Genomic DNA, 21,357 nt, shown 5'->3' with positions numbered 1-21,357 from the left:
GAGAAAATAAACTCTTCTGTTTCCCAGGAACTTATATAAAACACAATGGTCTGAGGAAATATCATCTGAATTTCACAAATTAAATGGAGGTTTCTGAGCTACTGGCTATAAGTCAGGAAAGGAACAAAAGAGCACTGAGATGCAGAATCTGATCCTGGCTCTGCCAATTTTTAGCTGTGTTTCTTTGGATTAATTACTTCATTTCTCTCTGGCCTTCAGTTTCCTCATCTGTAAAGTGAAGAGACTGGACCACGTGAGCTCTAAGGTCTTTTATGACATTAATAATCTGTGGTTCAAAAGAACTGGTATCGGTCTGGAAGACACATGAGGAAGGGATGAATTCTATGATCATGAAGATCTCTACCAGCTTGGGTCCAAGGGTTGAAAACCTTGTTCTTGGGAGTGGTGGATAAATATTCTAACAGGTGCCTTTGAACTCCGGTGGGAAGAAGTGTCACTGTGGGAAGAAGAGGGAGACAGAGGCTCCTACACACACAATATCAGCATGTTCATGCTGCCCCATCTCATAAGTTCTAGCCCTGGAAAAGCTGAGCATAGGAGAAGTAGTGCCAACCCAGGTCTCTGTGGAGTCCTGTCTTTTCACAGTCAACTTTGACTAGGAGGAAAACTAGGAAGAACCACTTAAACCTAACAAAAATTCCAATATATTTAAAAAAGATCTCCACTAGCAATGGTCAGGTTAACTTATCAGTGTTCATGATCACATAAGCCACAGAGGAATGAAGTGTATATGTGGAAATGTTTGAGAGGCGTTTATGCTTGGAGGTCCTAACTTTGACAAACGAGAAAAGCAGAGACATCGCAGTGCTGTTTCCACTTACTTGGCTGTCAGAGTTGGTGTTTCGCTGCAGAACCAACAAGTCTGAAGATTTAAAAGGATTGAAGGAGTCTCCAGGTTTGGGGAGGAAGGAATAGACCCTTTAGAGAGAGTTTCACTTTTCTGCAAAAAGACCAGTGTCTGCAAAAACACAGACACTGGAAATGTAGATGCTTCTTACAGTGACTGTGAGTGTTGGTTCCTAGAAATGGGGGAGAGTGAGGAAACTATAAGAGTCTGGGGTGGGAAAATATAGAATGGCAAATAGGAGACTCTTCTTCATATGCGCAGGGGCAAAGCAAGCCCACAGACAGTGACTCAAACAGAGAAAAGATAGAACTCTGAAAAGATATTCAACTCCATTCACCAATGAGACTATCTGCCAATATCACCTCCTTCTAAACTGTGCAGGAGCCAGACAGCCAAAGAGAAGACTTTGGAACCCAGGGTAATCTTGAACCAGAATAGCTCATGCATTTTAAGTCATGTCTTTACCCTGAGCAGGCCCAAATGTCCTGAGAAGGAAAAGAGGATGCTGTGAGCAATGTCTCCAAACATACAGCTATTACATCTCTTAGGTAGTTAAAGATCCACTTTTGTTTTAAGTGCACTGAAGACCCAAGAAAGCATAGTTACCTTTCCTCCCCCATCCCCCCCTCCGCCACACTTTCTCATTTTACATGTGGTGAAACAGAGGCACAAGGGAGAAAAAACAATTTTTCTGCAGATCTCATATTAATCAGGTGACACACCTGGAAGGAAAACCCAGGTTCTCTCTTTCTGAGTCCAATATCTTCCATTGCCTTTCAGCTTAATTCATATTTGAAGTCTTTCTATCTGTTATCTAAAATATATCATATACATTATTACGTATATAACATAAATAATTTTTAGATCCCTGCTTAACTTCCTGTCCTCTCCCCCTCCTTTATATGACTAGGTTTGGAAAAAAAAAAAAGTCTGTGACAGGGGAAAACCACAGTACTGCTCAAAGGAACAGACCTCTGAAAGAGAGATGGCAGCCTTTGTCTATGGGGCTGGGATGCTTCAGATTTGGACTTTACAGCAACTTAAATGGAACACAATTCAACCAAAATTGGCAATGAAGACATCTGTACCAGATGAAGTGAGCTTCCACAACCTGGTTTTAAGGAACAGTAAATACAGTAGAGATAGATAGATACACTATGCTGAATCTTGAGTAATAAAACAAGTTATAGGTAGAATTATGCTAAATTAAAGAAGACGAACATCATAGGGAATAGTCTGGTCAACAACCAATCACCATTAGAATAAAAAAGTAAACCATCCTTGTCACTGAGTACCTCCACAACAGTTCTCAATGCACTTGAGTACATTTTAACCATGCAAAAATACACAAACATCTTAACTAGGTTTTTGTTTTGTTTTTAAAAAACTCAAACACCAACATTATGCATTTTTGTTAATTATATTGGTTAAAGTAACAGCCAGTAGCTGTCAAATATCAGATACATCATATACATATTTTTATACAGAATCTGGACAACACAACATTACACATCAGAGAGAGAAAGAGAGAAAAAGAGATTATTTGTGGGTTTGTTGTTGTTGTTCAGTAAAAAAATAATAATAATAAGGTAAAATATGAGAAGCAATGCTAGGAAGGAAAATACTTCAACAAGTTAGGAATACACAGGGCGAATTGCTAACCAGAAATACAGGAGGAAAAGAGTTCATATTTAGGTCTGTGTCTAGAATTTTCTTCACTAAGAAACAAAAGAGCACAATAGGTGTATTGGTTTAGAAAAGCAGAAAGAGCTATAACATCATGCTGTCTGGTTCCCAGAACATTTCCAGCAAGAAAAGAAAAAAAATCATAATCACAAATTAATTTCCCAAGTTTTGTTTTCAAAAAATGTCCCCTTTTACCCAGCTGGGTAATGCAGGGATGGGAGCAGCTCAGTTGAGAGAGTCCTTGGCAAAGCTTTGGCCAAAACCATTGGCCTTAAATAAGTTGGAGATATGAGCTGTCTGTGGGAATTCTCGCAATGAAATGCAACATTAGCTTGCTCCAGTCTGTGCATCTCTTCCCTTTGCCAGCTAGTGATCTAGCCGAGGACACAACCCCCATGACAGGTTCTGCTAGCCAGGCCCCAGTCCAGCCCCTTAAACATTTGTTGTCAACACAATCTTAAGAATTCAACCTGGAAAGAAACAACACCTTGAACACAAGCTATAGAAGCACTACCGTGGTCACGGTTAGATACAAAAATGCGAAAATTCAGATGTAATAAAAAATACAAAATCAGTTTTAATAAGATTTGCTTTTTTTTAAACCATTACAGTGCAAGGTTTTTCAAATTACAGTAAAAGTTATGTGTCTGCTTACAGTAACTAGAGTAAGTAGCTGATTTTGTTCTAGAATCAGAGGTCCCTGATAAGTGAGAATGCACCAATCTGAAATCAACCCAGCATGATAACGGATATCTTAACATAATTTACCCCTTCAAATAGTAACAAAAGAATGGTGTCATTCGTACAACTCATTAGCATGAGATTCTTCCTCCACTAAAAAAATAAATCAATAAACTGATAATGAAATTCTAACAAGAAAAGGACTGGGAAACTGGGACTGAAGGGTGAAGTATCTGAAGAGAATTTCCACATCACTGAGCTTTTCCCATTCTGCCTGATTTTTTTTCTTTTTTTTTTACTACAACCCTCTTTGGGTAATGCTGTGTGCTTCATCCCTCCTGTCCCAGGCTGTTTGGAAAGGCAGCAGCACCACCTCACTGGATAAAAGGAAAACATCGTGGAGGTTACTCCCTATTATCGTCATCAAGAATTACCCCAGAGGAAAGAAAAAAGAAACAAAATAAGTCTGGGAGGCTGGGGTGGCGCGGGGCTGAGAAGCCATCATCTGGCACATGGATGGCCCTTGTGAAAGCCATTGTGCCTCTCAGAGCCTCACATTTGGAAAGAGCAACGGTCAAGGACCAAAAATTACATCTGAAAAAAAGAACTGACATGGCCCACAGCCTCACCTTTGTGAGTGGACAAATGGCCGAAAAATGAGCAGTGTGGCTACATGAAATTGTTTGGTGACCATCTTTACATTGACTGTTGTAGGGACATGAAGAGAAACAAGGGTGACTGTGGAATAATTGTCTTTTGAGATTTGTAGACACCAACAGTCTGAGATTGGTTAGGAGATGGAAGATGAACTAGAAGGCCTCAAGGAGTCAATCTTTCTACATTCAAGAGGAAGGAATGGATATTTGGCAACTTTGGGCACAGATATCATGCCAGAAGCCTGTGGAGGTCACAAAGAGTACCTGTTAGTCACTGGCCTTTTTCAAAAAGTCCCTCTCTAGCCTCATCCTGGAGCATATACGCAAGAAAACCACTCTTGGACCCATTTGATTGGCTCTTCACTAAGTCCCTCTACTAAAAACAAAAAAACCCATTGCCATCAAGTCAATTCCAACTCATAGTGACCCTATAGGACAGAGCAGAACTGCCCCATAGAGTTTCCAAGGAGCACCTGGTGGACTTGAACTGCTGACCTTTTGGTTACCAGCTGTAGGACTTAACTGCTATACCACCAGGGTTTCCTAAGTCCCTCTAAATAATAGTGTGCATCAAAACTTTCCAGGTTTGTTGAATTTTAAAAGGGGACTATTTTAGAGAGAAAAAGACTGTTATTTTGAAGATGGAATCTGCCAACCCTGTGTAGGGTGGGGTAGCACCCTCTCCCATCTACCCCAGGATTTGGCCTTTGGTTTGATTCATGTGGTCAGGTGGTTTGATCCATCTGCCTCAATTAGTTAACTTTGGATGGTTCAGCTAATCCTTTACTCACACTACAGCCCAGGGAAAGGAAACACAAACTCCTCTATTACATTAGAAAGTTTTTCTCCCTTTAAAACGATGTGTTAGGTACTGTGAGTTCAGGAAGCATTCAATTATGGGGTTAAAATCTGGTTGCTGGAGGTAATTTGGCCTTCCTCCAATTTTTTTTCTCCAGTTATAGAAACACCCTGAAAACTAAATGTGGACTCCTCACTATGTGATGGGAAATGAATGTCTCCTGCTCATAGAAAGAGGAGGAGACTGCTTCACTTTTCCCCGGTTCTTCAGAGCAGAGCCTACATTCCTTAAGAAGAACAGAAAGCTCTGCCAGACTCTACAGACTAGGTATCTGCCCCAAGACTGTGTTATTTCCCCAGCTGTCCTTTCTGGAGGCTGACAACCATGTTCAGCCCCAGCACATGGGACTCCTACAGCAGGTTAAACATGGTATGTTCTGCCCTGAGGAGCTACAGAGTCAGACAGAACCTATGTGCTTTCACCTTGTTTTTTGCATAAGGTACTTCCGTACTTATCCCATTGGCCATAAGAGATACTATGCCTTACTAGGCTTCCCATTCTTATTTCTTACCTAAGTTTTCCAGAGTTCAGTATCCACCCATGGCATATTATAGCAAAGTAGTTATCCTGGAAACACTCTCTGCACTCCCTGCTCAACCCTGGCTCACCCAGCCCAAGGTCTGCTCAGAGGCACAGTGAGGGTGACGAGCAACCAGGGACAATCTCTAAGTTTGCCCCCACCACCTTGTCTAGTGCTCCCTTGGACTTGCGCCCAGGGGCAAATGCCCCCTTTTAATCCCCCTCGCTATGCCTCTGGGCCTGGTCCCTAGGGTACAGAGGTGGTGGGGCCCCAAGCAAGCCCTGCGTCTCTGCTCATTGCTCTGGGTGCCACTAAGTGGTTGGTCACCTCCAAGCCAGCTGAGCTCCTACAGAGTCCACTGACCTTGGGTCTTCCATGAATGTAGGATTTTCAGATGGTGCAATCTCTTGTGCTTTAGTCCCATTAGCAAACACCTATGCTCTTCATTATGTAAATTCCAAAAGTTCCTCCTAGCAAGAACTGCTGTCTCCAAATCTAGTGTATTTCTTATATGGCAATTTGTGATGGAAAAAACATATAAGCGTTTGTGATCACAGGTGGATCTATATGAGGAAAGAAACAGAATGAAATCAGGGAAGGAGATGATATGTAATGTGGCATCAAGGCTAAAGAAATGCTCCAAAGTTCCTCTCTGCTTAGTTCTTGCTTCTCTCCCCAGGCAAATGTGAAGCCTGATGAAAATGCCCCAGAACAGAGCTGTGATGCCCCACTCTTGGAAACTGGGACTATTTAGATACTATTCGCTATTAGTTACGGAGCTGTCCCTGACTGAAAGATGCTATAGTATTGTGGAGAACAGACAAACCATCAATCTAAGGACATTAATGGGGAGGTGGACTGCCACTCTTCTAACTCTCAGGAGGATGGGAATTAGACATCACTGACTCTGGGCATCAGGTTTCCAGGTTGGAATTCCAGCCTTCCTCTTTTGTAGTCGTCTAGGATACACCTGAATTGTGGAGAGGAGGAACCGTGCTTGGAGGGGAGGCTGGGCTGGATGACAGCTCTCTGTGGTCCTGTGGTACAAAAGCACTGCTTTTCTAAACTCTGCATTTCTACTTCAGAAGCCATCCTCAGCCTTCTCTTTACTCAGCCATGCTCAGAGAAAATCGCTGGATAAATATCTAACGGACTTTTAGTGATCCAATTTGCTTTTAGCTGAACTAGCAGATTAAGGAAGAAACAATAACTATTTCTTGAAGGTAAAAAAAAAAAATCACTATTTCTCATCTCTATTAAGACAATTAACACTTATTGACATAATCTGTAGCTTTAAAATCAACTCACTTGGATTAAATATATAAAATTTTGGAAATGGAGACTTGGTAGATGAATATAATAGATGTGATATGTCTTAACTTCAGAAAATCTTTTGCTAAAGTACCTTAACATCCATCTGAGCATTAGCCATGAGAATAGGACAATGATGAAGAAAGAAATATTTTTAAGAGGAATTAATGACAATTCATTGTTCTTCTAAGGGGGCAATATAGGGAGTGCTCTCCAGTGCTTCTCATTTCACAGGAAACCTTTGAAGTTTAGTTGATTGATACAAGGCCTGTCTTGACTCCCATATGTCATGCTATTGTGTCCCATTTCTTTCCTGGCTAATCCTAAGAGAATATTCTCCTCTCTTATTCTCTGTAACCCATACTAAGTCCATAAGGCTTGTGTTCTGTGGACATAAAGAAGTAATGGCTAAGAATGATAGCTAGAGTGGTGTAGGGATATTGAGTTTCTGGTCTTTTACTTCTCCTGTAGTTGGGGCAGCATTCCCAAATTCCTGATCATCATCTTTAGGTCTCCAGATTAACGCTAACATGATTATGGGTGAAGCAAACCACTTTTTAAATTTTTTTTTTTTTTTTACTAGAATGAGCAATCTCATGGAAAGATAGGCTTTTTCCTTACTTTTTCCTCTCTTTGTCTCTTGCTCTCCAATCTTTAAACCATTTTTTCCTAAGAGAAGAGCTTTTTAGAAGGGTTACTGGTGGTCTGTAAGATGTATCCTCTAAAAATGGCTGCCAAGTGAGCCAATATACTGGTGCACACTGGGGGTTAATTTTAGGGGAAAGAGAGGACGTAGGGAACAGTGTACTCACCATTTCATCATGAACTGTCTCTAAGGTCCTAAACCCAGAATGTGCCATTCACGAGGAGCACTCAGAAATCCTTCAGAAAGACAAAGTCAGAGAGCTCACACTGTCTTCTTCATCTCCTCTTTCTTTGAGTTCAATGATGCTAAGCAACCTTCTTTTCATCTGAACTCCAGAGTGCTTTATCTGCCTCATCACTATGAGATTCATCACTGTTAGTCTTATATTTCTACACTTTTTGTACAGGTTTAGCTCCTCCACCAGACTGAATTACTTGAGAACAGGGTCTAGTCAAGTGCCTGAGATATTTGCTAAATGAATGAAGAGTAAGTGAAGATAATAAATTAATGAACAGAATAAATAGACTGTGCATGAGTTTATGAGTCTAATTCCTTGATTATTAAGAATGAAGAAATCTCCTTTAACATCAGGAGAGATTGCTACCAGTTTTGACAGTTGGCATACAGTAAGCCAGGGTCATTGCAAGATTTCTGAAGCAAAGTTAGAGCCAGAGTTTTCCCAGTTCTTTAGGTTGGTCAACAGGAGGGCAGCAACTCTTGTTAGATGCAGAATTTTTCTGTCCCGTTCCTTGGGGAATGAAGGGCTGAAGACTGAGGAATGATGGGCAAAATATTCCAGTTCCTAGATTCGCTACAAATAAGGGACTATCAAGTTCCAAAAATAATGTACCACTCAGTGTCCTGATTCCTTTTCTACAACATGGAGGAATACCCCAACAGGACCCTCCCAGGAAAGATCAGAAAAATACCAATTATCTTAGGTTTTTTTTTTTTTTTTTTTCATAACAGCCCGTTTGGAAATCAGGGAAATGTTTTTTTTCCCATGTGTTAGACTCAAGCACTTGCCGCAAGAGCCCTAACTTTTAGACCATCTCAGAATGGTTGTTCATATGCAGATCAAGACATCGTGGGATGTTGAAATATACCGCTGTAGGAGTGAACTTTCAAAGTTCAATATGTCATCGGGAAGAAAAGAAAGGTAAAACACCCCACTAATTAAGTGAGGAAGTGTGTGGTCAGTGGTGTGGTGGGAAACGTAGAGGCTTCCAGTCAGGCCACCTGAGAGCACATCATGGTTTTGTCTCTTATTAATTTAGTGAAGTCGGGCAAGCCAAGATCGAACTCTAAGTCTCATTTTCCTCACCTGTAAAATAAAGCTCTATGTTATGTCCCCTAGATAATAAGGTTATTGTGAGGAATAAGTTAGGTAATTTAAATAAGGAAACATATGGGAAAGCACATAGCAAAGTGCCTAGTATGAGGCAAATGCCTAGTGAATATGAGTCAAATCTGAAATGAATGACAATTTGAGCCACACATTCTTGAGCACACTGCATGATGTTTGAGGTACATGGGAGAGAGTGGGTGTCTATGTGCCAGCCTCAGCCGGGGTAGACTAGTGATCAGGCTTAGCAAAGCCACAACTGGCAGGTGTTAAAGGGAATCATCAGAATTAAATATGTTAAAGATTAGAGTTAAAAAGTAATTTGTGCAAAATAGGAGTCAACGTTTTCTGAATGGATGCTGAGCTGATACATTTCGTCTGTCAGCCCCAGGGATGCAGATAGTCACCACTCCGCCCATTCTGAAAAGATTCAGGCCATGAATTGGCAAAAACAGAGTTATTTTGTGGAGGTTAAAGAAAGAATTAATAAAAACAAATCAGACTACCAGAACTTGGGGGGTTCCCAGCAGAATTCCAAGTATGTTTGTCCTATTTAATAAGGTTCTAAAGTTCAGAAATGCCATCCCTTGCATTTTCACTTAGACATGCTAAGAATCTGAGGTCTGTATCAAAGGCCATGCTATATTTTGAATGGTAAATATGAATTCCAGGAATGGATCTCTTGGGTAGATTCTAGTGCTTGCCTTGATTCTTTGTACCTTTGGATTTCTTATTCAATGATCCAATGTCTGATTTCTTTTTTTTTTTTTTTAATCTCAGAACATGATATTCAGTTGAGAAAACTGTGGGAGAATCTGTGTTCAGGGTTAAGGAATTTGGTGGCTATTGTGGAAAGGGTCAAAAAATAATAATAATAATTTTTCTTGGTCTGCTTTTCTATATTCTTCGTATCTGGAAAGGCCAGGAACCACTGCACTATTTACAGGAGAAACCAGGTCTTACCCCCAGCCCCAAAGACTCAATCCCCCTTCAGGACAATCTATGCCCACAGTGACCAGCTCCTAGGCTGTTACAGTGATGGCCCAGAGCTGACCAGGGTCTGTAGGGTTTGTCTAGTTCTAGGAGAGGGTGGTAGTTTCAAATATTCAGGAAGTTTGGCCTGACCAAGATTGAACTAAACCTTATGAAGAATCAGAGACTGGGCTCTTCTGTGTCTCTTGGGCAACTTTGGGCTTAAAAAAGAAATCCATTAATCATTCAAGTTCCTCCACTATGGCCTTAAAAACTCAGTAGTACCAGAAATCAAACCTGGAATATTCTACTGACACATTCCAATACTCTGATACACCCTCACTGATCGAGATATGCAAGTCACCACCATGTCAAAGCCTCATCCTCCAGGCTCCCACCTCTGGAAGACCAGAAGAATGGGTTTTAGACACCCCAAAGCTCAAGGAACTAAACTTTAAGCCAAGACATGCACAAGAACACATAGGAGCTCACACAAGTCCAGCTCCAGGCCAAGCCCATGAAGCTTTCCAAGAGGAAGAGTGGCTATCCACAAGGGGGAGCCATTCCATGGACCAGATTTTCAAACAAAGGGTTAACCTAGCTGTAGCTTGAAGGACTAGTCTTTCAACAATGTTGGATGAATATTAACAGGCAGGGAAAAATAAAGCATGATGTAAGTATGCATCACTGACAATTGTCTTGCTTTCTCCTCAGCAAGCAATCAACATCTTAAGTGAATGAATGATGCAACATGACTCTAGTTACAAACAACTCAACTCACTCATCTTTATATATCTTACGGATCCTTCAAAACTCAACCCAAATACCACAGTCTATTCAAAGCATCCTCTTATACCCACACTTGGAAATATTGCTTCCTGTTTTAGATCCTCATAGCGCCTAGTACCTTTCTTAGGGCTCTATTTTTCACTGTATTATGTTTATTTAGGTACATTTCACATCTCTCATATTAAATTCATTGAGGTTTGTTCCATCTTCAGATTCCACAGCAAAGATGGGCTTAAACCTATGTGAAATTGCTTACCACAGATTAGCAAGTAAATATAATTAAGTCTGTGTGTACCTTACTTAGTATAAACCGGTGCCTACAGTGCTTACTGGTTAATCTGCCCCTGCTCATTGCAGTGCAGAAAACGTCCCATAACAACCTCAAAAACAATGGCCAAACCTAAGGACCAGCCCACACTGCAGAGATACTGTCTCTGAGCAGAAAAGGAGGGAAGGGAAGAAAATATCTTTTTACAATGAGTTGAAGCTCACCGTTCTGTCTCCCCTTTCCCATGCTAGCTCTGACATGCCAGGCATTCCTTCTAAACCAAGGAGATTTGCTTATGAGTGAGGGACACTGAATGCCAAAAGCTGTGATAATGGGTCACTACACTGATAAAACTGGCTGGTCTGGGGTCAGAAGTTGTGTCATACTCTCTACTAGGGTTACCTTTAAGGTTTGGTCCATTTGGACCCTTCCTCCTTAATAAAGAAATTACACTTCATGCTCAGAGCTGCCAACATGTAAACCTAAAATGTTTCCACTACATACGCAGCAAGAAGTTCTTCCTGTTCACCTTGGAATCCCCTAACTACCTGTTAGTGATTTTGGGGTATGATGGGTGTGGGAAGCAGGGAATGGTAACACCAACAGTGGAGATGGCCCAGAGCCTGCATGGCAAGAGGTCAGCTCAGTATTCAAATATCAGAAAAGGCTTCAATAAATGAGGCTTTTCCTGTGGAAAATTGGGGAACTGAGAGGAATGGAAAGACGGAGTAAAGATATGAGAGACAAGTGACTCTGTAGCTAATTTTCTTTGGGCATTGGATGGTGGCCAGCGTGGTTCAAGAAAGGATCCCACAGAAACTATGTAAAAATACAGTCCTTTGAATCCACAAAAGCTATGTCATCAAAAAAAAGTGTGGGGGGGGGGAATAGTAAAAATTGTACTTTCTATACCTACAAAACAAAGCAAAAAGTTGCTTAAACATTTAATTATTTCAAAGAAAATCTTGAAATCTTGGGAAGCTCAGTGAGGTGGCAAATTCCTTAAAATAAAAAACCACTTTTGGAAGCATATTGACATTGTGCCTCTGTGTATGGGTGTGTATGTGCACATGTGAATATATCATATATTCCCACCCACCTACTTACTTGTAATTTAGATAAATATGTATTTATCAGTACATTTTTTCCCTTCAAAAAAACACCAGTGTGTTCTATCTTCAATACATATTTGTCTGCATTTCAATTCATAGACAGACCATTACATCATAAAAAGAGAGAAATAGCTGAGAACAGGCAAAGTATAACCTAGACAGAGTTGTTTTAAATGCCAATTTGGCATTGTTCAAGAACAAATCAAACCTCCAAAAATACAAGTTAGAATTCTTTATGATCATTAGAAGAAAAAAAAAAGGAGAAAAAGAATGACATATTAGGACCTATGAAACGGAATCTTTTATTTTCAATTTTTTGTAGTCATTGTATGTATTTTAAGGGAAAAGTCACTATTTGTAGAAATGACTTTTTCCCCCTTCAATTACTACTTTCCTTGAGCTCTCTGGAGCTGAGGAATAATAAAACACTTATAGGGTTTTGCTGAAATATCATTTGTAAAGGATTTTTTCCTCTTATAGACCTTTCTTTATCCCCTTTAAAACATATTTAATGAATGTGAGAAATGTCTTACATATTTTGACAAAAGACACAGAAAAACAAGGGTTGTTACATAGCACGAATTATTCAAGGCTCACGACCTATATGTATGAAGCAAAACAAAACGAATTCTGTTCAAATACATGGATAAGGGAATCAATTCTGGATAATCCACCTTGCAATTTCTATTCAAGATCACGTCAATTTGTACTGTAATCCATCAGCATTCTTTGGAAAAACTTGAGTCTTTATGGCATTGCTGGCTTGTAGACTATAAATGTTTTCAAATTTCTGTCCCTCATAATGCCTGGTATGGAAGAGGGCTCCCGAAGGTTTAGAGAAGAGGTGGGGGCTGGGCACCGGGTAATTTACCACCAAATAGCACAACACATAAAGTCAATACAGAAAAGATTGCAAAGTCAAAAATCGAAAGCGGACAAATCAGACAAGAATGCTAGGGAGTCAGTATCATATTCCATACCAAAAAAAAAAAAGAAATAAAGTTGGAAATAAGTAAATACTGAAAGCTTCAAAAAGCCAAACCAATGTTTTCTTTTTCCTCCTACACGAATCTTTTGTTGCAGACCCAAAGCCCAGTGGCATTGCGATCAACAATTTTATCTGGAAGATTCAAGTCTGCAAAGTCACTTCCCTTCCATTTGATCACTTGAGTCCACATAAATAAAGCACCTTTGAAACCAAGAGTTGTTTAAGAATCCTAGCGTCTTATTTAATGTGTCAGAAAAGTACAGTGAAAATAATTAGAATAATTCATCAAATAGCAAACACAGCAACATATTGACTCTAGTGAATAGGAAAAAGGGCTCCCAAGGACAATACACAACTAGGAAGAAAGAGCACAATACAAGGATATGACATTTCATGAATACTCTGTTATAGCTTTGAACTTTATTGCAAAGCAAAAAATATATATTTATATATATATTTTTATCTACATTTCACCTCTGACATTGTACACAATACGAAAGCACAGGAAACCAAAAAAATCATAATGAGGTAGATACGTAACACAGATGGAGGAGACTAAAGATTTTAAATTTGGCTTAATACTGTGGTCACCAATGTATGTGTTTTCAACACAGCAGCAAGCATTGATTCACAGAGCAAGGATCTCAGTGATCTCAAATTCAAAAATAAAATCCACTGCCATCAAGTCAATTCTGACTCATAGCTACCCCACAGGTTCTCCAAGGCTATAAATCTTTATGGGAACAGACTTCCACATCTTTCTTCTTCAGAGCCATTGGTGGTTTCAAACCGCCGACCTTTTGGCTAGCAGTTAATCGTTTTACCCACTGCGACACCAGGGCTCCTCATTTCCAAAAATAAACCCTTTAAAAAAATCTGCTTCAAAATTTGAATTTTTTTTTTTTTTTCTTTTTTAAACATCAGGGAATTTGATGTGTTCAGTTGCAAACCCTGGTGAAACAAAGTTTTTTTTTTTTTTTGCGCCAAGAAAAAATAAATATAAGTTTAACATCTCTTAATTAGGAGTAACCTGTACCATAGGGTTATTTTATGTATTCTTGCCAGATGGGGTTAGATCAACCTAGTGAGCTCAGGCAGACAGAAGTTGATAGTAAGGAACTGGAATTTCTTTATTTACCCTAGAGTAAAAAAAAAAAAAATTTTTTTTTTTTAACCCTACCTCCACAGCCACTGGGACTGAGACCTTCAAGGACCTCTGACACATACTGGCCAGAAATCAATTTAGCTGTGCAATCTCTGGCACAGCTTTACCTTTCTTGGATCATGTGTTCTCATAGTGGTTGAAGAAAGGAGCATCTCTTGGTTTGTGACAATTGGATGATCCCTTTCACCTCATCACTTTCCAGTTATAACCTTCCAATGGGGATTTTTCTGGGCTATTAAGAAGACCATCTTCAGCCTCAGTGTAACTGTAAATGCACATTAACTGTAAAATGCACTGTCAGGAACTGGTAGTTACCACAGAGACCAGCTCTCTACTCATTCCAATGTCTATGTCCTCAATGGAAAGAGGATGGGGATGAGGCCAAGGAACCAGGACAGGACACTTGGCTGGTTGAGGCAGCAGCTGGGGGAATAGAACTGTGGAACAGACAACCAAGGAAAGGTCATCCCAGATAAGTGCTTATGGCTATTGGAGATCTAAGATGCTCCAACTAGAAAGCCAAGAAGTAACTTGTGGGTTTGTCATAGTGACAGAAAGGCCCTGGAGACCCTAGACAGAATGTGGAGGAAACAACTTAGATACATAAAAGTGGAATCAAATCAAGTGGCCTTGGATTGTTCAATGGTTATTTTACTCTGGACATGATCCTGCTTTGGGTGGGATTTGCTCAAATGAGAAATAGTTATGAATAGCTGTGTGCCAGCTCAGCCTCTAGTGAGAGGGAAGACTGAGGGTTCCCAGTAGAATCCTGGTTAATTTGGGGATAATGACTGGGTAGTGGAGGGAACTGATGGGAGGCCACTTTGGTGAGAAGACTGAGCAGTCTGCATGAGCGGGGTACACTCCAGGAAGGCAAGAAGTCAGCCTATGCTGGGCAGGATGTGGCCCTGTTCTCCCAGAAGCCGTAGTGTGTATTGCACTGGACCATTTGTCTGCGCATTGTTATCCTGCCAGATTGTAACTGCTTTAAGAGATTGTCCTGTTCCTCTATCTTCCCAATGCTTAGCACAGCTCCTGGCACGTGGAGCACATCTACTGATGTTGAATCACATTTTCAGAAAATTCAACAAGAGGATTGATGTTTAGGAGAAGGAAGCTGTCAATAGCTATGAGGGCTTTGAAGACCCTACACTCTTTCTTCAAGGCAATGCTCAGGGGGCCTACTCCTGCCTCCCTAGTTGAATCTCAAGTTAAGACTCACTTTTGAATTTTGAACATAAAACATGATAGGGAGAGGGAATATTACAGTCACAGGGAACAGTGGGAAATGAACTGAAAACAATTCATATGAGTATATGCAAACACTAAGGCCAGAGAGAAGTTGGGCCACTGTCTCTAGCCTGGCAATGCTGGGAGGATGAAAGTGGGGTTGCTGTCTGTCTTGAGCACTTAATTTCAGGAGGCAAAGCCAAGGCGACCTTGTGCCCATCACTCCCACCTGGGAGAGCTGATTCTCACTCTGACCTGTAGGAGTTCCTGGGCAAGGCAAGACTGAGGTGGCACTTCCAGGGATGTAAAACTCATTAATCCAGAGACTGGATCTCCATCCCCTCGAAAAACCAAAGCAAAAGAAATCAGTCTGGATTGCAACAGGCAGCATTCAATTAGTTATAAGAGCGGAGCGAGCTATCCGACTACAAGGTATTCAATGGTGGGTGAAGGCGAGGAGCCTTTTTCCTTAGAAGACTCTGCAAATAAATTTGATATCCTATTGTCTGTGACTGTGGGATAAGCGATACGTTAGGTGGTGTCTGAGTCTCCTTCAAACCCTGAGTTTCCATTGTTCCTTTGTGCTCTGAAGAAGCCTCAGTTCTGCTCAAAGACTGAGGGTTTGCCTCCATGAATAACTGCTGTGATGATGGCAGGATTAGGATAGTGTGTGTGTGTGTCGCTGGGTGGGTGTGGGTGTGCAGGTATAGGTGTGGGGGTGTGGGTGTGGGCGTGGGTGTGTGTGTGAAGATGCACATGTGCACTCAGAGGGTGCCATGTAGGCACTAAGCTAAATTGTTGTAAAGAAACTTGTGAAGCATGAGTCTGAGAGTAAAGAAAGAATATACAGGTCTTATCATTCTCTTCCCCCCAGATCTGTCTAATGTACTCTTTCTTACCTATGCCCTCTCCTTCCCCTTTGTGTCCTCTTCCTTGCTCTCTCCTCTTCTCTCATTTATATTGTTCTCCTCCTTTAATCAGTTTACATGACAGTGACGATCACTTCCTTTAAGCCTACTATTTTGATGCTGATCATTTCATTCCCTGGCTTAAGAACTTATTCTCAATGGTTTATCATCTAAAATCCAAATTTATCAGTTAATTTTTCAAGACTTCCATCAAATGCATTTGCCTGTTTCCCTACAGTACTACCTTTCTGATTTGGGCCAGTTATAGAAGTCATCAGGCCCACCCCTTTATCTTAAAGATGAGGAAACTGAGGCCCATGGAAGGCAAATGTCTGGCCTCAGCCATGCAGCAAGGGAATGGTAGGGAAAGGAGAAGAATGCTGGTTCACAGGCCCAGCTGTGCTCATCCCCAACCTCAGGTCGCCCCCACCCCACCCCAACAGACCCAGCACAGGGCATTCCTTTCTGTGTCTTTAACATCAGTTATTCCTTCCTGTCCTCATAGCTTCATGCCAGAACTGTTCCTTCTGTCTGCCAAGTCACATCCATCTTCTTCGAAAATCTACTTAACGTTTATCTCTGTGAAGCTTAAATTTCTTAATCTGTCCTAACTCCAACTGTTCAATTCCTCTAATGTATCCTTAGAGAAACAATTCATTTATTTGGGTCCCCTGGATGTGGCAGGGGACTCAAAAGTTTTTAGGACAACCAAAACAAACATCTCAAAGTGCTTTATAGGAAGGCTCCCGATTGTATTGAACTAACCAGGAACTCATACTGATGACGTCATGCTCAGGATAACCTGTTGAAACAAGCTTCCTTTTCCATGGGGATACCTTATTTCATAAACCGTGACTGTATTTTTAAGTCCCTTAAAACTTCCCACCCTGCTCCCAGCCTCTATGGCAGTTTGAATGTAGACAAAAATGCCAAGGATTTCTGGCCTTAGTCCCAAAGAGTCTGTGACATGCACTATTAACTATCTGGTCTTTGTGAGCCTTTGGGGTGGGGGATGAGATGGAATCTGGACCTTGAAGAGGTCTCCAGAGTTTGGCAGGATGCGGACAGCAGGAGGTCAACTAGAACCAAAATATTCAGGTCCGTATCTCAGTACTCCCTACTAGGTGCTCTCTGAGCCTGTTTCCTCATCTATAAAATAGGGGTAGGATTTCTTGCCTCTCAAGACATCTGAGACAAAGCCTTATGTACCTTTGGCCTTCAGTTAACAATAGCTAGATCTGAATGTCTCCTGTCTGACCCAAGGGCTTTGTTCCATCATTGCTGATACCTCCTGTCCTGGAAAAGCTGGACTTATTCTGACACTGTGACATTCCTGAGACTCCAGTTATCCTAAACAATTCTTTCTTCTAGAGGAAACTTGCATAGAAGGAAACACAACATCTCTGATCAGATTCCTTCTTCAGAAGCAGCCAGTCTGGGAGGGTTCTGGACTGCAACTGATCTTTTTCCCTGCTATTCGGAACTGTACACCTATGGGACCCACCGAGTTTTAGCCTGCCAATCAATAGCAAGAACCTACATAACAAAGGGTCAGCCAAAACACTACACCGGACTTATCATATATTGTCAGGCCTCAGGACAGACAGGTTTCCTGGTTCCAGATACGTGGCAGAAACTCACCAATGACACAGTTCCCCTGTAGTGGGCATGTCCTTTCCCAGAGAGGTATGTTGTAACAGCCATCAGATGGACATTGGACACTGCGGTATAAATAGACCCTGATGGAGGAGCGAGGGATCTAGACTACCTTTGCCCTGAACTCTGAACCTCACAGAAGAACCAGAGCATCTGGATCCCCATACCATCTCAGGGCCTGAGCCCTGATGGAGCAGGCCAGAGAAGTGTGAGGTCACTGGACCAGGACTTGGCCACCCCTGAGAGGGCTCCTCCTGGCTTCCTCACTGCTGTTTAGGAAGGACCAGGAGTTGGAAAATGCCCTGGTGTCCTGAAACAGATTCTCTTGGGATTCTTTGAGCCTTGAAGACAAGTAGGCTTCTGGGAAAGCCTCTTTGGGGCTGTTTATCCCCTAGAGGTCTCCAAAATGCTACCTCAAAGGGTAAGAGGACAACCTTTTCAGGAGGAGAAAGAAATAATGAATGATACATTCCTGTGATAGGTCTTAGCTGCTGCAATCTATGCAACAGAACAAAAAGTAAATAAACAGCACTTCACTTAGATCCCCTGAGTAGCTAAGAGTACGTGTAGAATGGAGGGGGGAGTGGCAAGGAATGGTGAGGATAGAGAACATGCTTCTTTTTCAAAGGGCTGACTTCCTTCTTCATTCCAAAGTAATTCCATCTAAGCTCCCACCAGTCACGGAGTGGAAGCATGTTGTGCTGGAGCAGTTAGGCAGTGTCTGAATTTATCTTTTAAAAATGGTCTTGGATGGCTGTGCCATCTTGTGCAAGATTTGTAAACCTGACTTGTGCAAAAAAAACCCAGAGAAGTTGAGAAGCTGCCTTCTGCAGGCAGGGCTTCCCCTGTCTAGTTTGTGCTTTGTGTAATCCCAGATCTCTCTTCATCCCTGGCAACTACTTTGTAAAACCTTGTGAAGGTGTGCTCAACCTCATTGGTTTTACGGTAGTTTGTAAATGCACTAGAGGCCACTGCTGTCCTCAGTAGTTAAGAGTACATTTTGAATACCTCCAAATGGCAAGGAATCTGAGAGCTGACTTCCTGAGCACTTTTGATAGTAGGCTCTTAAAACTTTTCTTTATTTCTAACTCTCAAAATGAATGTAGATACAGTAACCCCACTTGGGCAAGTTACTGTCAGTGGTTGGCAGGTGAGGAGTGGTATTATCAAAAAGCAGTTTAATGACTGGAATCTGTGATTTGGCACTGGGTATAATGAGTATGTGGGGGCAGTTCTACTCTGTCCTATAGGGTCGCTATGAGTTGGAATCGACTTGATGGCAACAGGTTTGATTTGGTTTTACAGTGGGTATTAGGTGGTAACGATGCAGTTGGCATAGAAGTAGGAAATATTAGTTCACCCTCTGGGGATAGGTTACTCCATATAAATGACCACAAATAAGGAGGTAAAGACATTCAGGTCAAATTCTTACCAGAATACACAAGCTCCCTGCCATGGTCATTGCTCAGGACCAAGGCGTGGGTGCTAACGTAACTGCAGGTACATGTTATTTGCTCAGCCCCAGAGGTCACGTGCTTATTGTTCCACTTAAGCCAAATTTTTTTCTTGCCTTAAGTGAACACATTCCCCAAACATATACTATAAAGGTAGAATTTATAATAAAAATAAATATTTTGAACCAAGAAGAGGATGAAAACAAGTCGTAAACATGCAACTGAAACTTAAAATACACATAGGTTAACTTACAGAACCAAGGAGGGTTACACTGAATCATTCAAAATGAAAGAAAACTTTTTTTCCATTAGCTCTTAAATTTAGGGGGGAAGATCACTGGAGCATGCTCACCTTAAACCAGGGATAGGATAGTGTGGCTCTTGTACAAAGGAAAATCTTTGAGGGGTATGGAAAATAGTTTGTGGATCTGAGGTGAACGAGGGAGTGAAGAGAGACTGGAAGATTGCATAGTTGTGAAACAGTGGCTTCTCATCAAGGTGAACAAGTGCATCATCTGATAAAATAGCATTTGATTTTTTTTTTTTCTGTTCATTTCTGTTTGCGGTATTTTTTTCTCTGTCCACCAAATATTTCATACATTAAAACATATATACGGCACACACACACATGATAGCATGAAACACCTGAATTAACACAGCCATACTTTTAAATGACCCCTCACCACTTTCCAAGCAAAGTCTGTATTCATCAATATGCTTTTGCTACATCCTGACACCATTTTTTGTCAAAACTCATTTGGATCATTTCTTTGTTTAGCAACTAAAGCAACAAGGGGAGAAAGTGGGAACATACAGGAAAGCACCAGAAATGGTTCTGTTCTCTTATTGAATGTCTATGGAAATGCCTCACATTTCAGTTAGGGGGTCAAGACTTTTTTAAGAGATGGGAAAATACAACTGCCACGTTTTTTAGCTTTCTTGAGGCAAACATTATTCATTAATACCCTAGGCAAAGGACATGTTTTATAGTGCTGTTGAGAAATCTTAGAATAGGGAAATAACAACACAAAAGTGTAACATCAATGCTCGGAACGTTAAACAGCCATCTATGTTTTAATTTATTTCCCTTTCCCCTCATTCAGCCAACTCTTTCTAATAACATATAGGACAGGATTGAAATACGAATTATTTCCTATATCACACTGAGCATCCCCATCCAATTCCCACCATAAACCTTTCTTGCTCACATACTAAAAGTTGTGAACCAACTGAAAATTAAAGACGAATATATTTTACATTTTCCATTCTTTCCATCTGCCTCAAGTGTGTGTGTGTATATATATATAATATATATAAAATTTACATTAATATAGGAAATAGCAAAGTTAAATTCTATACAGAATCTCTGTATCTTATCTTTATTTTCTATTCTTTCTCTCTTTTTGGATAAATAATTGGCTATAACAACCTATAGTAAGGCTTCACAGAAAGAATTCTGTATGTTTTGTTTTTCTCTAAGAACCAAAGTATATAAAATGAGGTTTGATTCTAGCACCTTATACAGTGTTAGTGATGTTGTTCCCTTGGGAGAAATTAGCACTACCCAACACTCTAGGTGAATCTCTATCAGTTACACAATATTCAAAAGTATTGCCAGAAGGAGGACATAAAACATGGTGGAGATGGAGGAGCAAGAAGGGACCAAAACAAAACCTCAAGATTAAAATCTTAGCAACATACAAACAAAATCATAAAAAGCAAATCAAGTTGCTGTGTCCAAATTAGTAATGATTTAGTGATTCAGTGCCACCAATTAATTCTTTTAAGTGACCCTTTTCCATGAGGTAAAAAAACATTACGATACCCATTTCAGATGAAACAGAGTCTGAGAGACTTCTGCAGGTCACCAAGGGAACTGTCTGAGTTAGGACACAAATCACTAACCTCTTATTCCAAAACTGTCCCTTGCTACTCTTGATTGATTTATTGAGATTCTGGAAAAGCAGTTTATTGGCCACTGATTGTGAAACAAAACAAATGTTCAAAAAAAAAAATCAGCACCAAAGGAAGTTCAAAAGAAGCTGTTCTTTGCTCCCTTATCAAACATTCCATGTGATGGAAACAGCAACTTTCACAAGAAAGAAGAAAATTTGTCACAGGACAGTAACCCATCTTATCTGTTGGCGCCCTTCCCGAAAGTCAATACTCTCAAGAGAGCTGTTAGTTCCAGTTGAGTAGCGTATATTTTTGCAGAGGAACGATCAACTCCCACCAAAGCTGCA

Source organism: Loxodonta africana, chromosome 19 (genome assembly GCF_030014295.1).
Source record: "Loxodonta africana isolate mLoxAfr1 chromosome 19, mLoxAfr1.hap2, whole genome shotgun sequence".
Lineage (NCBI taxonomy): Eukaryota > Metazoa > Chordata > Mammalia > Proboscidea > Elephantidae > Loxodonta > Loxodonta africana.
This window is presented reverse-complemented; position numbering follows the sequence as displayed.